The following is an 11,474-nucleotide window of genomic DNA, read 5'->3' as shown; positions in this document are numbered from 1 at the left end:
AAGTACGATGAGAGAGGTAGGATGAGATCCAGGATAGAGCTTTGTTCCGAAAACCAAGAGTATGGAGAATGTGAAGGAGAAAAGGGTGGTCCATGTTGTCGGAAACAATGGCGGATTCCGGCGCAACTGCGCATGTCTGACTCAGAGAGGCTGCTGGGATCTTCAAAAAACTTTATTCATGGAACACACAAGGGCTAGCACCGCATTCTCCCCCTCAACGCGTTTCACCCTTAGGAGTAGGGCTTCGTCTTGGAGGTCCAAGACGAAGCCCTACTCCTAAGGGTGAAACGCGTTGAGGGGGAGAATGCGGTGCTAGCCCTTGTGTGTTCCATGAATAAAGTTTTTTGAAGATCCCAGCAGCCTCTCTGAGTCAGACATGCGCAGTTGCGCCGGAATCCGCCATTGTTTCCAGTAACTCTTCTGACGGTGGCACGCAGGAGCAGCCGAGGAGAGCAGGCCCCAGACCGGAGATGCAGGTGAGGTAAGTTACCAACAGCCCCCTGCACCGGTCAATTCTGTGGCCAAGCGGAGCTCCCTCATGCGCTGCCCCAGTGTCTGACACAATTTCAGACTGCCGCTCTGCACACGGAAGCGCAGGACAGATTCCCACATTCTCTGGTCCATGTTGTCAAATGCTGCAGAGAGGTCGAGTAATATGAGCAGAGTGTAATGACCTCTGTCTTTGGCAGCATGGAGGTCGTCAGTTATTTTAGTGAGGGCTGTTTCCGTGGAGTGAGCAGTGCGGAAGCCAGATTGTAGAGGGTCTAGGAGAGAGTAGGTGTTGAGAAAATGGAGCAAGCGAGAGAATACAAGACGTTCAAGGAGTTTAGAGGCAAAAGGCAGGAGGGAGACAGGTCGATAGTTAGAAAGACAGGTAGGGTCAAGCTTGCTCTTTTTGAGTAATGGTATGACTGTTGCATGTTTGAAGGAGGATGGAAAGGTTCCAGAGCAGAGGGAGGAGTTAAAAATGTGTGTGAGCGAAGGGATTAAAGTAGGAGCAAGAGGTTTTAGGAGATGGGAGGGAATGGGGTCAAGATGGCAAGTGGTAGAGGGAGAAGTGGTGATCAACAGCGACACATCCTCCTCTGAGACAGTGGAAAAAGAGTCAAGGAAGGCAGGAGGAGAGTTAGGAAGAGGTGTACGATGGGAGGAAGAAACGGAGGGGATGTTCTGCCGTATGGATTCCACCTTTTCCTTAAAATAGTCAGCAAAGTCCTGAGCGGAGATGGAGTAAGGAGAGGCAGCTGAGGGTGGGTTGAGTAGAGTATCAAAGACAAGAGAACAGTCGGCGTGGGTTAGACTTGTGCATGGTGATTAGTGAAGAAAAGTAGGCTTGTTTAGCTTGCAAGGGGGCAGAGTTGAAACAGGATAGCATACATTTGTAGTGAAGGAAGTCTGCGAGATTGTGATAATTCCTCCAGAGGCGTTCAGAGGAACGAGTGGAGGAACGCAGCATGCGCGTGTGGGAATTTAGCCAGGGTCTAGGGTTAGAAGGGCGAGTGCAGCAGAGAAAAAGCGGGGCATGTAGATCAAGAGAGGACAAGGCAGAGTTGTAGTTCCTGACCAGGTTGTCAGGGTCTGTAGCAGAGCTGAGAGAGGAGAGGGAGGAGCGTAAAGTGGTCTCAAAATCAGGTAAGTGAATAGAGCGCAGGTTTCTGCAGAACCGGGGGGTAGATGGAGGTGGAGAAGGGGAGAAGCGAGATAGAGAGAATGAGATGAGGTGATGGTCAGAGTGAGGAAAAGGGGAAATGGAGAAATCGGAGAGAAGTTTTTAGTGAAAACCAGGTCTAAGTAGTGGCCATCCTTGTGGGTGCTGGCTGCAGTCCACTGTTGAAGGCCAAAAGAAGAGGTTAGAGAAAAAAGCGGGAGGCCCAAGGGAGAGAGGGGTCATCAATGTGGCAGTTGAAGTCCCCAAGGAGAAGAACAGGGGAGTCTGAGGAGAGGAAGAAAGAGAGACAGGATTCAAAGTGAGAGAGAAAGGCAGAAGGGGGATGAGTAGAGGTAAGTGGGCGATAGATGACCGCCACATGGACAGGGAGAGGAGAGAAAATCTGGACAGTGTGAGCCTCAAAGGAGGGAAAAGCAAGAGATGGAGGAATAAGAAGGGTTCGGTAACAGCAGAGAGAGGAGAGCAGGAGCCCCACACCTCCACCCCTGCCATCAGGGTGCGAAGTGTGGGAGAAAGAAAGGCCACCATAAGAGAGGGCAGCTTCCAGTGCAGAGTCGGACTGAGTGAGCCACGTCTCAGTTATAGCAAAAAGGAGCAGAGAGTGAGAGAGAAAGAAGTCATGCACAAAGAGGAACTTGTTAGAAAGGGAGCGAGCATTCCAAAGGGCACAAGAGAAAGGGAGAGAGGAGGGAGGGTGGCAGGGGATTGGTATGAGGTTGGAGGGGTTGACACCAAAGGGAGTAGAGTTTGCAATTGGCAGGCGAGGACGAGCACATGTAGGAATAGGGCAGGAACCAGGATTGGGAGAGATATCCCCAGAAGCAAGGAGGAGAAGCATGGATAGAAAGAGGATGTGTGAGGATGATTTGTAGGGGTGTTTTTTAGTGCAGGGTATATAGCTGTGTGGTGTCAGAGGACGCAGGTTCGAAAGGAGTTCATGTGAACAGAGAAGTGGTGAAGGAAGGAGAGATGGAGATATATGAATAGAGTTAGAGACATACTGAGGCTGGTAAAAAGAAGTGCATAATTTGAGAAGAAGTGAAGTCACGGCAAATATAAATGGTAAAGGCAGCATCACAGCAGTAATGATGCAGTCTGGTATAGATGATATCCTCTTTTCCAGCGTAGTTCAAATGCAGGAATCAGGGCCAGGTGGGGGTGTCCACTTCTTCAGAACTTCCTTTTAAACTTGAGTTGTTCAGTAATCCTGCCACTTATAATGTGAACACACAAGATGGTACAAATAACAGACAAAATATAGCACTTGCTTAGGGGTTGGACAATGAAGCAATCAGGTACAGGATTGGCAATTTATTCAGCAATACAGGATACAAATGAAGACATCACGAAGACCATGGGTATAGGGTTTAGACTGGTTTATATGGGATTCCAGCCCTTTACATTCACAGGGGGTGTTAGGCATTGGACATCAATTACCTCCACCCAATGACCCTTTGCCACCTCACTTGAGAGGCAAAGTAATACCTGCCCACAGGGGTGGACATTATTCTAATCAGGGGCTCATTTCCCTAGCCCCCCTCCCACAAGACTGGCGTCGCCTAGTCTGCTTGGGACAGGAAAACCTTTGTCCCAAGGTGTGAAACGCAACACATCACAAGTACCCACGTCCTGCTCTGCTTTGTTCTAGCATACACAAGCAGGGTGGGGGAGCCTTTGATCAGGGGGCTTATTGTAGACCACTTGTCTCCACCTTGAGCATTAACATACCATATGCGCTCTAGCCTTCCTGGGCTTTTACCCTGGACCCAAAACATAGTACATTTTCACAATCATATTTATATTAAAATAATCCGTTCTGTGGGTCTGAGCGTGCTGAAATCTGCCAGGTCCTCATGCCGGAGGACCCTTGCCATAGTGGCCAAATATCTCAGCCCTCTAGGTTGAACAGAACCGGAGTTATGGGTTCCAGGTTTCTGCTCATCCCGACTTAAGCCTGGGACATAGTAAGTGCTTAGGTGCTGCTGCTCGCTATTGCTTGCTGCCGCTCGCTCTACCAGGAGCTTTTTGCTGTCCTGGCAGAGGAGACAGCAAGCGCACTTGGGAGGCGGGTATCACTGTGTGTCACTTGGTAGCCATCAGTGTGTGTGTGTGTGTCACTTTGAAGTGGTCTGTGTGTTTGTGTGTCACTGGGGAACCTGTGTGTGTGTGTGTGTATATGTGTGTGTGTGTGTGTATATTATATAATATTTTAAAAATGAAAAAAAAAGACATGTGAGAATAAATTATTTATTAACATTGTGCAACTTTGATAAATATATTCGCACACATCACGCGCGCACACATCACGCGCGCACACATCACGCACGCACACATCACGCGCGTGCACGCACGCACATCACACGCGGGCGCACACGCACACATGCACACATTACACACACACATGCACACAGACAGACAGACAGACAGACACACACACATATATATATATATAATCACACACACACACACCACCTTGCTGCCACCACTGCTCCGGGACACAATCCCTTCCTCTACCTCCCGCGCGGGCAGGGAGGCAGCTACGATGATCGGGGCAGAAGGGGGACACATCACCCGCTCCCTCCTCCCCCCCCTGGCGGCCGCGCAACCCCCCTCCATCTCCCGCGCGGGCAGGGAGGCAGCCACAAGGATCGGGGCAGAAGGGGGACACATCACCCGCTCCCCCCCCCCCCGGCGGCGCAAGCCCCCTCCATCTCCCGCAGGCTGACAGCCACAGGGATCGGGCAGAAGGGGGCACATCAACACACACACACACACCTACCTCTGTGCTGCCTTGCCGGGACGGCTGCAGACCCATTGGATGGGAGCGGTCACGTGACCCCTCCTCCGCTTCCCTGAGCGGCAAATTTCAAACTTGCCGCTCTCGGGGAAGTTTCTCCTCCTCCGCACGCATCAGCACGCGGCTCAGCCCGGCTCAGCGACGCTGAGTGCACTGTCCTGGGCCTTAGCCGTTTTTACTCGCGGCTTTTACCTCCGCCGTTAGAGTCTATGGTGTGACCCTTATAACGAGCGCGACCCTTTACCAGGGTCATTAACTCTCGGACCCGGTTGGGGTCAAGTGAGGGGATACCTAGGGTCTAGGGGCAAAAATAATTTTATTCCTGGGTGCCCTAGAACCTAAGTTTCCCACGCCAATTGAATTTGAACTTGACCGGGGAGTGATCAAAGCTCTCTTCAAGACAATGTTTCCGCTATTGCGGTCTGCGGTCTGGATGGCTGCCAACCCGTTCCTGGAGGTCGACCTCGAGGAATCCCCATTGAAATGAATGGCTCCATTGACTTACAATGGTTAACCGCCGCACCTCCTCTCGGGTGCCACCTGCAGGTCTTCGATGATAACGGGCCCAAATCGGCGAAATCTCCATAGGGTTATATGGAGCCCCAATGGCGACCTATGGAGAAACTGCAAAATGGAGCCTGCAAAGGCGGGAAAAGGGACAAAGGGCCATAAACACAAAATTAACATTAACCCTTTCCCTCCCATCTGGATCCCAGTGTATGTGGTTGCTGCATACACTGCACAGGTACAAACACCATAATTGTACCAATATACACATCTAGCAAATAAAACAGTTTGCCATGAGGCAGGGGGAATACAAATACATCAATTCCCTCTAAATGTGGGAATAGGATAACCAAGGGACGTACCTCTTGGTTATGAAGCAGGGGAACATATGTATTATACGTACATTTCTGGTTAACCACTCACTTCCCAGGTGGTGGAAGGAGGTGCCTGAGGGGGGGTGACCCCTTTATTACACGCTTGGCACCCCTCACATTCTCGCTGCGCTGTTTAATATGTTGTACATGATAAAGTAGTCCGCATTACCTGGCTTTCACGTGTACAGGGACATATACATACCACATGCGTGCCCCTTGTGTGTAATAATCAGTCTAACACGCAGTGTTCAAATGGATTTATTTGCAGTGAGCTTTTCTTTCAGATATCAATGTGCTTAAAACCCAAAGAGGGCAAAGTTTAGTGTCCGGGGCAGATACCCTTCACAGACTGTGCCAACCCCTATCATCCACCCCACAGGTTCGTGCTACACCCATCTGCCATCCCGTCCCTCTCACTTGCCCATGTCTTTCCCAATCACTCCCTGTCACCCACATATGCCGTCACTCTGCTGCAGTGCAGTGCTTAGTAACCCATCCTGCATCCATTGCTAGATCCCCACTGCCTGTCCCCTGGTCCCCAATCCCCCCGTCACTGCCTGTCCCTTACTCCCCACTGTCACTGCTATGTAGAATGCCAGTGCTCAGAAAAACAAGTCCTGTTTAATATAATAATCTGTAGTTGGAAGAAACTCCTTTATAAGGAAATACCATAAGATTGCCCTAATAGGGTTAGGGGACTAGTACCTAATGCCACCGGCACCATTGATAATTAGTACAGACCAAAGTCCCATTGTGGTAAGAGAGAAAAAAGGGTGCAGCGACCCATAAAGTACACTCACTTTGTTTCTCCTGGAGTATCCAACATCAGATGTTTAGGTAGGCGTGCAATCTCCCAGGTAAGCAGCAGCAACAGGTAGAAACATTTGGCAGTGCACTGCCAGAAGGAGGCTCACAATATGCAGAAGCAAAAATATTTATTGCATAAAAAAATGGACCAAATGTCCCCCCTAAGTCACAGCAAAAGTCCACCAACGCGTTTCAGGCATTATGCCCTTTCTCAAGGTGTACATAACGACATAAGAAGCCGAAATGTATACCCTGGCGCCGATCGCGCTATCGGGTGACGTCACGGACAGTCCAACCAATCGGATGGCATCTCCTCCTAGACGGATCCTAATTGGACAATAGGATCTCGTCATATCAACAAACTTTATTGTAATGAACACATCCCGCCTTACAATGCAGGGGACCTGAGCTTAAGGATAATGCCATTCTATCGGTGCACTGAACCCTAGAACAAATACAACTTTATTGATTTAAGTGGTCCATTTTTTCATGCAATAAATATTTTTGCTTCTGCAAACCGTGAGCCTCCTTCTGTTCCTTCTGGCAGTGCACTGCCAAATTTTTCTACCTGTCCCTACTGTCACTGCCCTGGTGACTAGAGATGGAGGAATATTTTTTGCAGATTTGGAAACCCCTGGGATCAGACGGTTCCTTTGATCCATGGATCACTCTGAAAGAAAAACATCCGCAATTGCGGATTTCCCTTTTCGAGGCAAAGAACAGTACATCCTGGACACATTATTGACAATCCGCGAATAGGGCTGTGGGTTCTAGTCCTGTTGGGCCTGACACCAGTTATTAGGCTGGTGCCTCAGGCTTATTATGAGCTCCATATAGTTGAAATGGTTTTAGAAAGTGTGGGACGGACTCATTTAAACATACTTTGCATATCATTAACATATCTCCCCGGTGTGCTCCTTTCCAGCACAGACGTGTCTCCCTAATTTATTTGGAGGGATGTTTGAGGGGATATATACACTACTGGCGACTGCTGATAACATTAGAAGTGCGTGAGTACGTGCGATGGATTCATCTCTTTGTGGATTGCAGCCAATGGCGAATTTGAACGAATCTGCCCTGATTTGCGAGTATGAAATTCGCATGTGGATTTAAATGGAATTTCGTCAAACTAATTTTTACGATTTCTTCCATCTCTACTGGTGACCCAGCGCTGACCATTGCTCCATATTAACCCCGTCACTTCCTGTCCCTTGCTGACCATGATGACTCCATATTAGCCCTGTCACTGATTGTCCATGTCACTTTGCCAGCCCCTTCGCTCGCAGTGGTGGGGGTTGGCGGTGCCCATACATGTGATGAGGTGAATGTTACATTCATGGTGTGAAGCCTCGTACCGTGTGCACAAAAATAACAGCAAATTATCAGTAAAAAAATAAATGTACAATTAAAAAAAAAAATCATAAAAACCAAACAGATAATATAAACAAACATTCATCAGAGGCGCCGAGACATTCCTATCGCCAACGCAATAACCCCAAGCGTTCCCCACTCAGAGGCGCCAAGACATTCCTATCACCAACGCAATAACCTCAAGCGTTCCCCACTCAGAGGCGCCAAGACATTCCTATCGCCAACGCAATAACCCCAAGCGTTCCCCACTCAGAGGCGCCAACACATTCCTATCGCCAACACTATAACCCCACGTGTTCCCTACTCAGAGGCGCCAAGACATTCCTATTACCAACGCAATAACCCCAAGCGTTTCCCACTTATCATACACTGTCACTCGGCTTGTCACTGTGTCACCCTGCAGTGGGATAGACAGACTGCATGTCACCCTGGGGTGAGAGGGACAGGCTGCGTGTCACCCTGCGGTGGAAGGGACAGGTTCTCATTTATTTGAGGGGTGCAGACAAGTTCTGACCTGTGATTGGTTGATCATTATTTGGCACACTGGAGGGGGGGAGGGGGGAAAGAGAGAGATTGATATAAAGGAAGGAAGTAAAGAACAGCCAACTCCCATCCAGGGCCAGAGCCAACTCCCATCCAGGGCCAGAGCCAACTCCCATCCAGGGCCAGGGCCAACTCCCATCCAGGGCCAGGGCCAACTCCCATCCAGGGCCAGAGCCAACTCCCATCCAGGGCCAGAGCCAACTCCCATCCAGGGCCAACTCCCATCCAGGGCCAGGGCCAACTCCCATCCAGGGCCAGAGCCAACTCCCATCCAGGGCCAGAGCCAACTCCCATCCAGGGCCAACTCCCATCCAGGGCCAGGACCAACTCCCATCCAGGGCCAGAGCCAACTCCCATCCAGGGCCAACTCCCATCCAGGGCCAGGACCAACTCCCATCCAGGGCCAGGACAAACTCCCATCCAGGGCCAGGGCCAACACCCATCCAGGGCCAGGGCCAACTCCCATCCAGGGCCAGGGCCAACTCCCATCCAGGGCCAGAGCCAACTCCCATCTAGGGCCAGAGCCAACTCCCATCCAGGGCCAGGGCCAACTCCCATCCGGGGCCAGAGCCAACTGTCATCCGGGGCCAGAGCCAACTGCCATCCGGGGCCAGAGCCAACTGCCATCCGGGGCCAGAGCCAACTGCCATCCGGGGCCAGAGCCAACTGCCATCTGGGGCCAGAGCCAACTGCCATCCGGGGCCAGAGCCAACTGCCATCCGAGGCCAGAGCCAACTCCCATCCAGGGCCAGAGCCAACTCCCATCCAGGGCCAGAGCCAACTCCCATCCAGGGCCAGAGCCAACTCCCATCCAGGGCCAGAGTCAACTCCCATCCGGGGCAGAGTCAACTCCCATCCGGGGCAGAGTCAACTCCCATCCGGGGCAGAGTCAACTCCCAGACGGGGGCAGAGACTTGAGGAGCTGAGAGAACCACAGACATGATTGTGCCGAGCGGCACATTATTTACAGAGCGTCCCGGGCGTGGAGAGGAGACGAGCGGAGCATTATGTACAGAGCGTCCCGGGCGTGGAGAGGAGACAAGTGGTGCATTATTTACAGAGCGTCCCCGGCGTGGAGACGAGCGGCACATTATTTACAGAGCATCCCGGGCGTGGAGAGGAGACGAGCGGCACATTATTTACAGAGCGTCCCGGGCGTGGAGAGGAGACGAGCGGCACATTATTTACAGAGCGTCCCAGGCGTGGAGAGGAGACGAGCGGCACATTATTTACAGAGCATCCCGGGCGAGGAGAGGAGACGAGCGGCACATTATTTACAGAGCGTCCCGGGCGTGGAGAGGAGACGAGCGGCACATTATTTACAGAGCGTCCCGGGTGTGGAGACGAGCGGCACATTATTTACAGAGCATCCCAGGCGTGGAGAGGAGACGAGCGGCACATTATTTACAGAGCGTCCCGGGCGTGGAGACGAGCGGCACATTATTTACAGAGCGTCCCAGGCGTGGAGAAGAGACGAGCGGCACATTATTTACAGAGCGTCCCAGGCGTGGAGAGGAGACGAGCGGCACATTATTTACAGAGCGTCCCGGGCGTGGAGACGAGCGGCACATTATTTACAGAGCGTCCCAGGCGTGGAGAGGAGACGAGCGGCACATTATTTACAGAGCGTCCCGGGCGTGGAGACGAGCGGCACATTATTTACAGAGCATCCCAGGCGTGGAGAGGAGACGAGCGGCACATTATTTACAGAGCGCCCCGGGCGTGGAGAGGAGACGAGCGGCGCTCCCATCGTTTCAGGCATGACACCACTGGCTTGGAGTAGATAAGATGGAAACATCAAATTAGGCGGGGCACGGGGCGGGGAGCGGAGCACGGAGCGGGGCATGGAGCGAAGCAGAGCCAGGCTGGCTGAATTCACATGGCGTCTGACACACAGGAGCAGGATTGGCTCTGTGCCCGGTTGTGCCCTCTCCGTCACCCCCTAAGGTCACTGTAGGTACCGGTACACCTTAAAGCAGTGATTTCCGGAGTCTGCCACAACTACATGCCCGTCAGAGGTGAGCGCCAGCCCCTGCGGCCCATACAGGGGGTCTGCCATGGTGTTTATATAGGACAGGAAGGAGCCAGAGCTGTCAAACACCTGGAAGGGAGAGAAGGAAGGGAGAGGGAGAGAAGGAAGGGAGAGGGAGAGAAGGAAGGGAGAAGGAGAGAAGGAAGGGAGGGGGAGAGAAGAAAAAAGAAGGGGAGGGGGGAGAGAGAAGGGGAGGGGGGAGAGAGAAGGGGAGGGGGAGAGAGAAGGGGAGGGGGGAGAGAGAAGGATAAAGATTAACCCCTTCCATGGCACAGACCAGCAGAGGGAATATTAACATCCAGTAAATTATGTTCTATTGTTGTAAGGTTGGGGGTGGTGTGTCAGTGTGATACTGTGCTGTGTGTGTGAACTGTGCTGTGTGTGTGTGTGTCAGTGTGATACTGTGCTGTGTGTGTCAGTGTGATACTGTGCTGTATGTGTGTCAGTGTGATACTGTGCTGTGTGTGTGTCAGTGTGATACTGAGCTGTGTGTGTGTGTGCGTCAGTGTGATACTGAGCGGTGTGTGTGTGTGTGTCAGTGTGATACTGCGCTGTGTGTGTGCCAGTATGATACTGTGCTGTGTGTGTGTGTGTGTGTGCCAGTGTGATACTGTGCTGTGTGTGTGTGTGTCAGTGTGATACTGTGCTGTGTGTGTGTCAGTGTGATACTGTGCTGTGTGTGTGTGTGTCATTGTGATACTGTGCTGTGTGTGTATGTCAGTGCGATACTGTGCTGTGTGTGTGTGTGTGTGTGTGTGTGTGTGTGTGTGTGTGTGTCAGTGTGATACTGAGCTGTGTGTGTCAGTGTGATACTGTGTGTGTGTCAGTGTGATACTGTGCTGTGTGTGTGTGTGTGTGACAGTGTGATACTGTGCTGTGTGTGTCAGTGTGATACTGTGCTGTGTGTGTGTCAGTGTGATACTGTGCTGTGGGTGGGTGTCAGTGTGATACTGTGCTGTGTGTGTGTGTCAGTTTGATACTGTGCTGTGTGTGTGCTGTGTGTGTGTGTCAGTGTGATACTGAGCTGTGTGTGTATGTGTCAGTGTCATACTGTGCTGTGTGAGTGTCAGTGTGATACTGCGCTGTGTGTGTGTCAGTGTGATACTGTGCTGTGTGTGTCAGTGTGATACTGAGCTGTGTGTGCGTGTGTCAGTTTGATACTGAGCTGTGTGTGTCAGTGTGATACTGTGCTGTGTGTGTGTGTCAGTGTGATACTGAGCTGTGTGTGTCAGTGTGATACTGTGTGTGTGTCAGTGGGATACTGTGCTGTGTGTCAGTGTGATACTGTGCTGTGTGTGTCAGTGTGATACTGTGCTGTGTGTGTGTGTGTGTGTGTGTGTCAGTGTGATACTGTGCTGTGTGTGTCAGCGTGAT

The 11,474-nt window shown here is 51.6% G+C and overlaps 1 long non-coding RNA gene across 1 annotated transcript; it reads right to left on the bottom strand.

Annotated features, from left to right (window-relative positions):
* Positions 1-3,900: 3,900 nt before the first annotated feature.
* Positions 3,901-10,198, bottom strand: LOC142475735 (uncharacterized). The gene is made up of 2 exons (XR_012791103.1): positions 5,905-10,198; positions 3,901-5,871 (listed from the first exon to the last, which is right to left on the bottom strand). It is a non-coding gene; the product is annotated as an uncharacterized LOC142475735 (long non-coding RNA).
* Positions 10,199-11,474: the final 1,276 nt, after the last annotated feature.

The sequence above is a fragment of the Ascaphus truei genome, unplaced genomic scaffold (assembly GCF_040206685.1).
Source record: "Ascaphus truei isolate aAscTru1 unplaced genomic scaffold, aAscTru1.hap1 HAP1_SCAFFOLD_1353, whole genome shotgun sequence".
NCBI classification, from domain to species: Eukaryota; Metazoa; Chordata; class Amphibia; order Anura; family Ascaphidae; genus Ascaphus; species Ascaphus truei.
Note: the sequence above shows the minus strand (reverse complement) of the source record. Positions and strands in the feature narration are given on the sequence as shown.